Source organism: Bos taurus, chromosome 7, assembly GCF_002263795.3.
Source record: "Bos taurus isolate L1 Dominette 01449 registration number 42190680 breed Hereford chromosome 7, ARS-UCD2.0, whole genome shotgun sequence".
NCBI lineage: Eukaryota > Metazoa > Chordata > Mammalia > Artiodactyla > Bovidae > Bos > Bos taurus.
This window is the reverse complement of record NC_037334.1, coordinates 37,206,831-37,219,723: the sequence shown is the minus strand read 5'-3', so window position 1 is coordinate 37,219,723 and position 12,893 is coordinate 37,206,831. Positions and strand designations below refer to the sequence as shown.

At 42.3% G+C, this 12,893-nt stretch overlaps 1 long non-coding RNA gene across 1 annotated transcript in view; it reads left to right on the top strand.

Annotated features, from left to right (window-relative positions):
- LOC104969151 (uncharacterized) overlaps nucleotides 1-12,666 on the top strand; it is a 30,099-nt gene extending 17,433 nt beyond the window's left edge. The window contains exon 5 of the long non-coding RNA XR_003035746.2: nucleotides 12,604-12,666. This is a non-coding gene — a long non-coding RNA (uncharacterized lncRNA). The remainder of the gene's footprint in view (nucleotides 1-12,603) is intronic.
- Nucleotides 12,667-12,893: the final 227 nt, after the last annotated feature.

Here is a 12,893-nt window from a genome sequence, read left to right as displayed (position 1 = left end):
TCTCGCAGGAATGTCATCAGTATGAGATGGCCTCATAGATGTGGAAGTCCCTTGAAAGGCATAAAAACACACGTCAAAACAATAAAAGAACAAAGAGTTTTATGACTGCTATGACATCAGAGCATTCCAGTCCAGGACAGTCAGGGCTGTTGACGACAAGCCAAGTTCTCTCTGCAGGGCCCAGGATTTTCACCCAAGTTTTAGCAGATTTGTCTAAAATTGGTGACTCTCCTAGCCAGGGGGAAGAAAATGAAATAGAGCAGTGAGCTCATATTTGGGGTCATATACTACCCCCAATTTTTTCTCTTAGACATGTAGAGACTCACACCTGCTGCTGCTGCTGCTAAGTCGCTTCAGTCGTGTCTGACTCTGTGCGACCCCATAGACGGCAGCCCACCAGGCTCCCCTGTCCCTGGGATTCTCCAGGCAAGAATGTATACAAAATATGCATGTAAGAAATACATACATGCTGTGTAAATGTTGAGAGAGCAAAAAAGTATAATCTAGAAGTAGCTGGAATTTCTCTCGTTGTCTAGATCGGATCTGTTTCCCTCCATCTCCAGCTTTGCAGCAGGGGTGGCCCCAGTCATCCTAAGCCTGCAAGATTTCTGCAGGCTCCCCAGGTTTCCTCTGGTTCCTCTGTCCTTGGGTTTCCATATCTTACAGGAAGTCTGTTTGCTGCTTAATCTGGGCAGCACTGAGAAACTCAGCTCCTCACTGATCTCAGCAATCATTATCCATCCCAGATATGCCAGTAGATTTTGCTGGCTTGGGTGAGAGTGCGGTGGGTGTGCAGGGGGACTGAGTTCACATGGCCACAGTGAAGACAGTGTGAATCAGCTCAGGAGGCGTTGTCTGAAGTAACCACCTCTTTTCAGGGGAGATTGAGAGCTTGTTTTTGAAGCCCTGTTTTTCCTCCCCCTCCTCACTTCCATCTACCTCTGGACACCCCACATCTATAACCCCTTGGTGGTGGTGGTTTAGTCGCTAAGTCGTGTCCGACCCCATGGACTGTAGCCTGCCAGGCTCCTCTGTCTGTGGGATTCTCCAGGCAAATTACTGGAGTGGGTTGCCATTTCCTTTTCCCCCTAAGCCCTTAGGGGAGTCAGATAACAAATTTCCTTTCCTCATCTCAAGCAGGACACCCCCCCTCCCAGCCCTGATGGTGGGTGGGGCTCCCCTCTTCCACATGGCGCTCTTTCAAACAATGAAAACATCTTCCTAAGTGAATCCAGAGAACAAATTATCTTCATCTCCTTCCAAAAGTGTAAAATATTTACATATTACCTAAATCCTTGACCCCATCAGGGCTGAACACTGATAACAAAATCATGCCCCGTATGTTCTTTTTTTTTTTTTAAAGATGTGTCCAATATGTTTTGACTATAACTTTAAATAGGTCACTTATGAAAGCTTTAGATTGGACACAATTGTCTTGAAGATCTAGCTGAGCTCTGACATCCTATGTTGCTCTGCTATTCTATTGAGAGAAAAGCGGGAAAAAAAAAAGCTTTATTTCTGTTTGAAAAAAAAAAAATGATCATCTGTCTAAAAATAATGTAAGGAGAACACCCACGATTCCTGTCCTTTCTCAAATGTCACATCCTATTGATCTAGGTCAGCCAGGAAGTCACTTAGCGCTTTCTTTAAAAAGTCATATTGTCCGGGGGATGAAGGACATCTTCTTTCACTTCTAATCAGCCAACCCATTACTCCTTGTCTGCATTTGTAGGTTCGCAGAGAAACTTAAGTGGCATGAGTCATGTTCTGAAAATCAAAATGCACACGCAGAGCATATAAATGAGCCACGAAGAGAGTAGGAATTGGAGACACAGTGTGGCCCTTTGTGAAACATGACAACGTCCTGCGGACCAAGGTTTCTGAGTGTTGTTGAACTAAGGAGGGTAATGACAGGGTTCAGGGTTTGCCGGAAAGTGTGTCATGATATGAGGTTTTAGGAGAAGTGCAGCGTGCCTTTAATCAAGCCCACGGGGAGCTTACTAATGGTGCCCTGTTTCTCAGTTGTTTATGCGGTGGGTGGGTGGGCAGAAATCAGACCAGTTCCACTTTCTGTTATGAAAATTCAGAGTGTATTTATCTAATTCTTTTCTTCTCCAAGGAAACATTGACAAATGTTAATTACAGAGATTCTGGTTTTACCTATCCTGAAAGCACGCTCTGGAGCATTACTTTTACTGGGGGTCACCTCTGTTAAGTGGGAACTTGAGTTTGAATGACTTGGCAGGTCACCCTCAAGGGATAATATCTATGTCTTCAAAGGAACCCTTTGGGATCCACCCCTTGTTTTGGGAAAGGTAATATTTTGGCCTGTGGATTCTGGCAGCTGGACAACATCTTGGGAGGATCCCAGCCACACACAGATGAAGGAATTTTTTACATGTTAAGCCTTCCATGTTGCCAAGGTACTTATTACCTTATTTCTGGGGTGATGGCTGTTTGTTCAGTTGCAGAGTGTTATGGCTGAGTCTTTGATCTCATCTCCTGAAGTTAACTGTAAAACTTTTGCATGATCCCGTATATTCCTGGATTACAAAATTACACCATCAGGCAATTCTTATTGTCATGGATAATTGTCTTAAATAGGGGAATAAGTTAGAGGGCTAGAATAAAGAATGAAAGTAAACACTTATGGGGAACATTACGCTTTAGAAAAAGGCATTACAGTGTAACAGTATGGTGAGTCCAATCCCAGATTTATAGTGATTTAATGAAATAAGCAGCAGGCATTGGCTCTAAACATATGTTGACAGAGGCAGATTGGATATCAGAGATTTCTGTTGTAAAGTAGTTATTTTTGTGTCCAAAATGTCATTATCTTCAAAAGATACATAGTCCTTTGAGGTCTGAAAATACTGATAGTTTCCTTTTACTGCTTCTTGAGCTTAGAACTCGTTGTTTTATCTTGGAAGACATTTGCTATTTCTACATTAGGGCATTGTAATAGGATTTACATTTCAGCAGTCAGCAGTCCCAAGACTGTTTGATAGAAATGCTCAGGAAGAATGAGAAGACTTCTTATTCTGGTTGTCATGGATGATGCCTAGGTTTACAAAGGACTTCAGATAGAATGACAGGGAGAATTCATAACCTGATGCTTTTGAGTCAGTTTCCTGTTCTGTTTTTAATTAGAACTAACCCTCTTTTTTTCATTTGCCAAGGAACATACCTTGCCTTAATTTCTTGGGGGACAAAAGTCTGCCAAAAATGGATTAAAAAACAGTTGATTTGGAATCATGTCATAACATAGAACTAAAGGAAAGGGTTGAACTGGCTGCTTAAGCCTGAAACAATCCTCCAGAGTTGGTCCCACTGGTGGCAGAGAAAGACAAAGCAAACACAAATTGTGTTGAAGTGGCAGCAATGTGACCCTAACTTTGAGTATCTGCCAAAGCTGGGATGAAGGATTTCACTTAACGCAACTAGCATTTTATCCCACTGACATAATTAGAAATTTGGGGCCCTTTCCCACACAGGACTATAGGAATCCCTTTTCGATTTGCTTTTAAGATAATAATCACCTCATTATATATCTACAGCTTCCTTGCAACCCTCATCTTTGGTTTTAATACATAGCCTTCCATTGTTGAGCCCCAGCTTTCATGCATTACGGGAGTGTTCAGTGTTTTAAATTATGCCTGGACTTCTCATGCTTCTTTGAGTGCAGACCTAGGAAACTGTTCCTGAATGAAGAGATTCAGCAGTGCTGTTTTAATATAATATTTTCCTTCCATAAGTCTTGAATCCTTCCCCTTATTTATTCAGCTCTTCATTTTTCCCAGCACTAGGATACAAAATTTCAGAGGTCATTTTTTTCCCTTGAAATTCTGCATGCTATGTTGACTTAAAGAAAAATGATTGTATTTCAGTAAGTAATTCATTCAAATTTGAAGAAGGAGATTAGAAAGTTCAGATGTTATTCCAAATGGATGTTTTTTGAAAAGTCAAACTATCAAAAAAAAAAAAAAAATGAAGGTAAAATGGAACTAAACAGAAAGCAAAATGCTTCCAGTTTGAATAAATAAAATTTACTAGATTATCTCATTGGATATCAGCCCTTTCAAAATTTCAAGTCCCTAGTCATTGGGAAATCTTGCTCATTTTCTATGGTAGTAACATATAGAGATTGCAGTAGTTAATTGCAATTATTCACTCTAGACAAAGACAAAAAAAAAAAAGAGTTTTTCATCTTCCAGTTTTTTAGTTTGTGTGCAAAGTTGCCATTCCAGATGGGGCCCATTATGCGATGCTGTATTTCAAAGGGAAACATTTCTTAAAGTTGCTAAAAAAAAAGTCTATTAAGGAAATAAGAGCCGCTGAAGGAAAGACACATGTTATATATTTCTTCAATTAGTGGCAAAGTCCTGGTAGTATGATAAAGAACTGTGGGGGTTCTAAGTGAAATACTTGAATCTTCTCTCCTCCTCAGCCACCCAATGCTGTTGTAAAAAGGGAGAGACAATCATTGGATTCAATTCTAGGGGAAAACCATTTCTGATTTTGTAGCTATGAGAACAGAGTTGCACTCTTTTGCTTAATGTGTCATTTATTAAAAGTTTTTCTCAGTAGGACAGCAAGCAATTATGTGAAGCAGCTGGGTTACAAGAAGGCCTGCTCACATGTTATTACACGCAGAGGAATTATGGATTATGGAAAGATGAACAATGTAATTATGCTCATGGAGTGTCACTTATTATTAATTTTGGGGGTGAAATTTGTAATAATTTCATAATAGCTCTAAAAATCAGAGCAAATGTTTGGATTTCTAAGGGTTCTCCAAGGTTTAAAACTGGTCCATGGGTTTAATTTTGTCAAAATGTGGTCCAGTGCCTGACAGTGCTCAGTGTTTCAAGGGGAATGAAATCCTACAAAGGCTGAAGACAAAGTCTAAAACGTTTAATTTGAAATTTCTCATTTCATTAACTCTCATCTGTCACAACCCATTCCCTTGCTGGGATCCTATAGAGATGGATTCAGAAGAGGGTAGCCCACAGCTGCCTTGCAATTACCCTGAGTAACTCTGCAAAGGTGAAAAGAGGCTGTACTCATGGAAGTCAATTAACATCTTTCCTGGTTCCACCTGGCAATTATTTGAGACCTATCGTCTTCCAGAGACCTGCCAGTCACTCAGAAATCAGGGTGGTCTTTGCCTTTCTAGAGCCCCTTCCTTCGACTGTTCAAACTCCTTTCTCTTATTCTTCCCAACGCCTGTTCCACCCTCTTCCTTCTTGTTTCTTGTTGGCAGTATTGCTAATTAGGCCGCTTTTTCAAACAGAATGAGAAGTCTCTTTTGCCAGGTAAGTGGGTGGTATTTGCAGTAAGTAATTAAAGTGGATTCACTGAATTAAAAAAGCCTAATAATAACAATAGCAAAACAACAACAACAACAAGTGTGGGCAAAAACTTAAGTCACAGAAATGAAGCCACGCTAGTAAATGATCCAGTGGCCTGAAAACTCTGCAGGTGTAGATGTTTGAGTTGCTGGACAAGTGGCTCTTTGGCCATCTAACATAAAGTAAAAAATAAAGGAATACAGTCATCATTATCTCAAGTTTAGTGTATTTTAAAGTTTCCCAGCTGCTATATAGTGATAGAGCTTTAATTTTTACCTTTAAGGATGTCTTTTCCAAATGGCAATAACTTAATGTTCTTAGCCTCTAACTGCAGTATGTGTGTGAGTCATTCAGTCATGTCTCTGTGACCGCATGAACTGTAGCCCACCAGGCTCCTCTATCCATGGAATTCTCCAGGCAAGAATACTGGAGTGGGTTGCCATTCCCTTCTTCAGGGGATCTTCCTAACCCAGGGATCGAACCCAGGTCTCCTGCATTGCTGGCAGATTCTTTACCATCTGAGCCACCAGAGAAGTCCAGTAGATACTATTGAAAGTTCAAATGAGGTTAAAAAAAAAAAATCCCTAAAAATTGCCAGTGGAAAAATCTGCTAAAACGTAATGCTTACTTTTCCAGCCCTTAAAAAAAAAAAAACTGAAGTATAGTTGATTTACAGTGTTGTTCTAGCACTTTATATATGACACAAACATAAATCACAGACACCCATCTATGTAAATACATTTTTGTGTGTGTGAAAATCGATTGAGTCAACATTATTTGCCAAACACCTATTAAGTTCTAGGCCGTGGCATACCATGATGAATGAAAACACATGTAGTCCCTCCCCTCATGGAGCTTACAGCCTACTGCAGGAGAGAGACATTAATTAAAGGATCATGTAACTGAATATAGTACTTCAAATGTGACAAGTACCATAAAGAAGAGGTATATATAGAAGACCATTTATTAGGGAACGAGGGCTTAATCTAGGATGTCAGAAAAGGTTTCACTGGGGAAGTGATGATACTGAGTTTAGATTTCAAATAAGATGGGGATGAGGGGGAAGGAGGGATCCAGAGCAGCTGAGTAGCTTGATTGGAGCCTTTGTGATAGGAAGGAGCATGCACACTGAGAAAGTAAGCGGTGGGTAAGAAGCCAGACTTTGTGGGGCAGAGTAGATGCCGGGGAGGTCTTGGCTCTCGGCCCTGAAGTAATGGATGCTGGGATTCAGGCACGAAGGTGGCACATGTTTCGTCAAGCTCAGCCCAGCTTCAGTGTGGAGACTGATTGGAAGGAGCATAGATTCACGGGGGTTAAATGAGAGGCTGTCATGGTAGAAGGGAGAGAGTTGCTGCGAGTGTGAACTAGAGTAGCGGTGCTGGGGCTGGAGGAAGAGAACTTGATGATGATTTGTATGTGAGGTGGGGAGTAAGAGAGGAGCCAAGGGAGCTTCTTTCCCTGGTGTTTGCTGTGGTTGACTTTCAGGCTTTTTGTCCATTTGACTATACTGCATGCATGTGTGTGCCCAATCGCTAAGTCATGTCTGACTCTTTGCCACCCCATGGACTACAGCCCACCAAGCTCCTCTGTCCATGGGATTTTCCAGGCGAGAATACTAGAGTGGGTTGCCATTTTCTCCTTCAGGGGATCTTTCCCACCCAGCGATCCAACCCACGTCTCCTGTATCTGCTGCATCGGCAGCTGGATCTTTACCACTGAGCCAGCTGGGAAGCCCATTTGACTATAGTGCTCTCCCTCTTTTTTCTTACTAATTTGTACGATATATTCATACATTGTGAATATTATCCCTTCTTCTGTTACATGTTCCAGATATTTTCTTCTGGTCTCTTCCTTGTCTTTCTTATTTTACAGTATTTTTTAATGATTTACATAGTTATACTTGTCAATTTATTTTTTTCTTCCAAATTTTGTGCCTTCTGTGCTTTTCTGATAATGTCTAATTGGTTTTTAAAATTCATTTGGAACTTATATGTTATGAAGTAGGGATTGGTCCTGTATTTTCTAGATGGGTATTAAATTGTATTTATACCATTTAGTCTCTTTTCCCAATTAATTTAAAATAAAACCCCATATACACATATTCAGCAGATATTCCTTACATTATTCTAATTCATTGTTCTAGGTGACTTTCCTGTGCTAATTATGCACTGTTTTAATTAGCATGTGTGTGTGTGCTTAGTCCTCAATTGTGTCTGGCTCTTTGTGCCCCCAAGGACTGTAGCCCACCAGGCTCCTCTGTCCATGGGGATTCTCCAGGCAAGAATACTGGAGTGGGTAACTATGCCCTCCTCCAGGGGCTCTTCCCAATCCAGGGATCGAACCCAGGTCTCCCACATTGCAGGCGGCTTCTTTACCATCTGAACCACCAGGGAAGCCCAAGAATACTGGAGTGGGTAGCCTGTCCCTTCTCCAGGGGATCTTCCTGACCCAGGAATCGAATCGGGGTCTCCTGCATTGCTTATTTTAATTAATTAGGGCTTCCCAGGTGGCCCAGTGGTAAAGAATCTACCTGCCAGTGCAGGAGATGCAAGATTGATCCTTGGGTTGAGAAGATCCCCTGGAGGAGGAAATGGCAACCCACTCCAGTGTTCTTGCCTGGAAAATTCCACGGATAGAGGAGCCTGGCAGGCTCCATTTGTAACAGTCCATGGGGTTGCAAATAGTTGGACATCACTGAGCATGCAGTCACACATTTAATTAATTAAAAATATTTTGTATTCCTCTGGTACATTTTCTCTTAGACATCTAGAGAATCAGCTAGTCAGTTCTATGAAAGGAACTCTTGGGATTTTGCTTGAGATTGCAGTGAATTTATAGATTAATTTAGAAAGAATTGGCATTTTTTGTTACAACATTGAGTCTTCCTACCTAGCAATATGGCATATCTCTCCATTTATTTCAGTGGGGTGCGTCTTCTTTTATGTCCTCCCGTAAAGTTTTATATTTTTATTTATATAGATCTTAAGGCAAAGGTATTTTGTTTTACTTGAATTACCTTAGAGTTTCCTACTTTGTGACTTCAGTTAAGTGTGTATATTTCTAAATACTATTCCATCTTCTCCATGTGATTAAGATGTGTCCTCTGTCTCTTAAAAGGTTTGACATCGGTTCCAGGCAGGAGGATAGGGGTAAGGTGGATTTTTCTTTTCTTGGAGTAATTACCTTGATGGAGACTTTCAGATCAATCTCTCTGCAAGTGATAGCCTGCCTTCTCTAGCACACGGTTTAATGTGAGTGGAGGTTATGTATCTGTGCTCTGTATCTACATCTTTCGAAATGCACTGTCTAATGATTTGGAAATATTCCAGCATAATTTCTCTGTTGGTACATGTTCAAGGCCCAGCAGAAGAATCACTCATCCTTAACCTTGTTTGTTTATCTGCTTGCTGATCTTTCTCTTGACTGCTACCTCTTAAATGCGTTGAAGGGTCAAGGGAGTCTAGAAAGCCCTTAAGGACCAACCCTAAAGTTCATCTTCTGTGCTTCCGAAAGACATTCTCTTCTTGCCCCTTCTGCTCCGGCAAAGAAGGGAGTTATCAATAGATGTTATGGTTGATAATGCACACAGAGCATGCACAAAAAATAGATCAAAGACTCTGAACATGTTTATCTGTTTGATGGATCCAGCTTTCTTTGTTCACACAGTTTCGCTCAAAACTGTTCTTTCAGTGTCCAAGCTAAGCTTGTGTCTAGTGATGCAGACTTGATTTAAATTAGAGAGACCCGGTAAGCGCCCTGGCTGAGCTGGGAGGGACAAAGCTGGCTTTCGTCAGCCTCTTTCTATCATCTCTGTGTCCCCTCAGCCTCTTTGGTTTTCTTGCTTGTGAAGCTCTGTCAATGATACTGGTGTCTTTGTTTTGTAGACGTAGCCTGGGCTCTGCAGTGGTGATGGCCTGCCGCTTACTATCGATTTCTTTGGGTGTTAATATTTTCCTATTATGCCTGTTGTCTGGCCCTCACTTCTCTGCCTGGTACTGTAATACACAGCTTTCAGTATTCTGATGGGATAGCATGGGTCTGCTATCACTAGCTTGATTTTTTTAACAGGAAGCTCAGACAATAAAGGCCTTGAGAAAGCAAATGTGAGAAATGCATGCTTCTGTCTAGGGACATGAGTGCAAAAACAAAACAAAACAATACTGTCTATTTTGTTAGTTTCTGCCACCCTGTTTTTACAGTAAAGAACTAGAACCCTTCCCTGCACCCTGGGCATGAGCAGAGAAATTGGCTGCAGCCATCAGAGGCTGCACTTTGAGATATAAAATGTTTTCTGATAAATGTGTAATTATCACCTGTTGTCTGCTTTCTCTCCTGCTGCTCAATTAGTAAATGCCTTCTTGATTTAAGGAGTACAGCTTGAATACTACTACTATTACTTCTACTACTAACAATAACAATAAATGTGCATTTAAAAGAGAAATTCATAAAACCTAGTGACAGGTAACTATTAATCCCTCCTTTGTGCATTAATTGAACCTAAGTAGATAACATATACGGCTTTGTTGGAACTGGCTCCGTGTGGAGCAGGTTTTTGAGGAGGGGATCTCTGTTTTTCTTCTGACTCAGTCAATGAGGTTTTATCTAAGAGTGACATGTTAATGAGACTTTAAACGGGATTTGGGGATTTCAGGGGAAGAGGAACATTTAAGAAAGGATCATAAGTTTTCATTGTTCTAAAGCGGGGAAATGTGGAAAGTCAGAAGTGGTCTCTATTTTAGCTTCTAGGCAATGTCAGATATCTGGTTTCTAGCTTGCTTTATAGAGTCCTTCTTACCCTACTCTGTAGCAGTTACCCAGTTGTTCTTGCTGATTCCTCTTTCTTTGCCCTGGGTCTTCAGTGATATTCTTCTCCGCTCTCACATGTCTCATCCTCCCATTGTGTACTGAATTCCACAGTTGTGTTCCTTCTTTTATAATCAGAGTTTTGGCTTGGCACATGGTTGTCTACTTTGAAACTATATTTCTCAGCCTCCCTTGCAGCTAAAAGTCTGCCTAAAAGTTAAGTTCCACTTAAGAAGTTCTCCCAGGAAATTTGGAAGAAGAGAGCTGGGCTTCCTTTGGATCCCCACTGTCTTAATGACCAGCCAGACCGTGGGTTTCCTGCATTGACTTCTGATCCCCTCTTAACTGGTTGTCAAGAAGCAGTGTGGGTCGTGGCCCCTTCTTGATCTCGTGTCTCATCTCTGAGTGCTGCTCCTCATGTCCATTTTCCTGCTTCCTGCTGCACTAGGGGCTTCAGATTAGACTCTGGGCTGTGGCTCTAGTTGTGCCTTTGAGTTAGCAGGCCCCATGCTAGGTTTCTGGGTTGCTCTAGACATCTCTCACTCTTTTCAGTGGTTTTATAAACCCCTCGGTCCCTGTATTAAACTCATTTTGCTTCAAAATACATGGAGTTAGTTTTCAATCCTGCCCTGATCCTATGATAAATAACATTAATTATGTCCATGCCCATAGAATAGGCGGGCAAGGATGGTCCTCATAGAGGAACCACCAGTGAGTTTCGTGGGCCAGGCTCCTGGTGAGGCCCTTGACCTTCTCTCATTGACTCATCCCACCCACCCTGCGGGGCAGGCATCACTGCCATCTTACTGAGGTCTCTCTCTCAAGAGGGCTGGGGAGGTCTGTAACAAGTCTGTGGCCACAGGGGTGGGAAGGGAAATCCCGTGCTTTAAGCCTTCTCTGTCACCCCAGCTGTGAGCAGAAATTGTTAGGATGTCAGAAATCAGTGCTGCCGACTGAGATGCCAAAACAATGTCTTTCACTTTCACATGGAGAAACTGAGTCTGTCAGAGGGACGTGACCTCATTGCTTTAACTCTTCCCCATGAGCTGGATGCTCTGCACAGTGTGGTTAGACCCATTCCCTGAACCCACGGTGGGACCTGAGGCCTCCGTGTGATGTGATGTGTTGCTCTCACAGCCTCCCCCTCACTACCCTCATTCTCCTTCTAGGGAGGAGTGGGTGCTCTCATCAGTCCCTAATAAGAACTGCCAGTGGCTGAAGAGTTTAGTACACTCTATTTAAAAAATAAAATAAAAGCAGCAGTGCATGTATTGTGAACACTTGGGAGGCTCTCACAAGGCAGGAGTGGACACGGGCACGGAGGCCACTCCCTGCCGCAGCCCGGTTCTCTCTCCCGTTCCTTCCTGCATCCCCGGCTTCCCCTTCCTTGGCTGGAGTTGTTGAAGGCCTGGGAGGCTCCCCTCTCTGTGTGTCTCCCACCACCCAAGTCCTTGTGTCCCGCTCTCTGTGTCTGGCTCCTTTTACTCTGCACTATATTCAGGATTGACTTTTTCTCCAGCCAGAGTCATGAGACAGACACTTTGGGTTTGGGGTGAAGTAAAGCAGGCCTTCTCTGCTGTGTTGCGATTCTAGGGCGTTTCAGCCATTCTGACTTAAAGGCATTTTCCATGGGTCTCAGCTTCTCAGAGTTTTTACTAAGATGCGGGGAAGGGGAGTCAGGAAACTAAGTAGGAAATATTAGCTGGCCTGATTTTGCCTTTATTGTGCACATATACCCTGAGAGATCTTGAGGAAAAGGACTGGCGAGGCCAAAGCAGAATTTAGGGACTGCGATGATACCGTTTTATGATCATTCCTTATCAGCTCTCTGCACAGCCGTCCCTGGAAGGTCCTCTGTCCCATGCGTGCCCCCCCCCCTACTTGAGTGCAGTCTTTCTTCTGTGAAGCCTCAGCTCAGTGGTTACCGCCTCTGTGAAACCTGGCAGACAGCATTAATCCCTTCGTCTTCAGCAGCCCACAAGCTTTGTTGACACAATAGAAATACTACTACAGCACTTAGCACAGTGCGCTGTGAAAAGCTGTTTGCTTATCTGTGTCTCCCACTACATATTGACCTCCTTAAGGAGAGTGACTGCATCTTACTCATCTCTTAATCCGCCACAGCTAAATAAATATTTGCTAAATCAAGCCAAATTCCTATACCAATTCAATGTAACATATCAAAGTACAGAGTTCTTGGATTTTTAGGACCCGTTGATTGTACAATCACCTTTGATTTAAGTAGTGTTTGGGATGTATTCCATGTCCATGTGTGATATTGCCTTAAATGTATTGCTCATGAACATGGATTCTGGAGCCCAGCTCCCCACTGTGAGTGCTGGTTCCACCATGGCCAATCTCTGTGACCTTGGTTGGACAAGGGTCTTAACTCTTCTTTGGTTTCCTCACCTTTAAAATGTGGCTGAAGATAGTATTTATCTCATCACAGGGTTGTGAGAAGATTCAATCAATGAACATTTGAAGAGCATCTAAAGTACATCCTGGCAGACGGTAAGTGCTATCTAAGTATTTGTTGTTATTGTTATCTGGATACCACTTAGAATAAAGTGTAAAACTGAAATGTACACCTTAAACTCATTTTAAAAAGCTGGCTTGAACAACTCTTAGAAATTGCGTAGAACAATTTCCACAACGGCAGCTGCTTCCGAAGCTGGCTCTTCTTTCTCTGGACACTTGAAAGGTTACTCCTGCCCCACCCATGAGGACTCTGATTCTCTT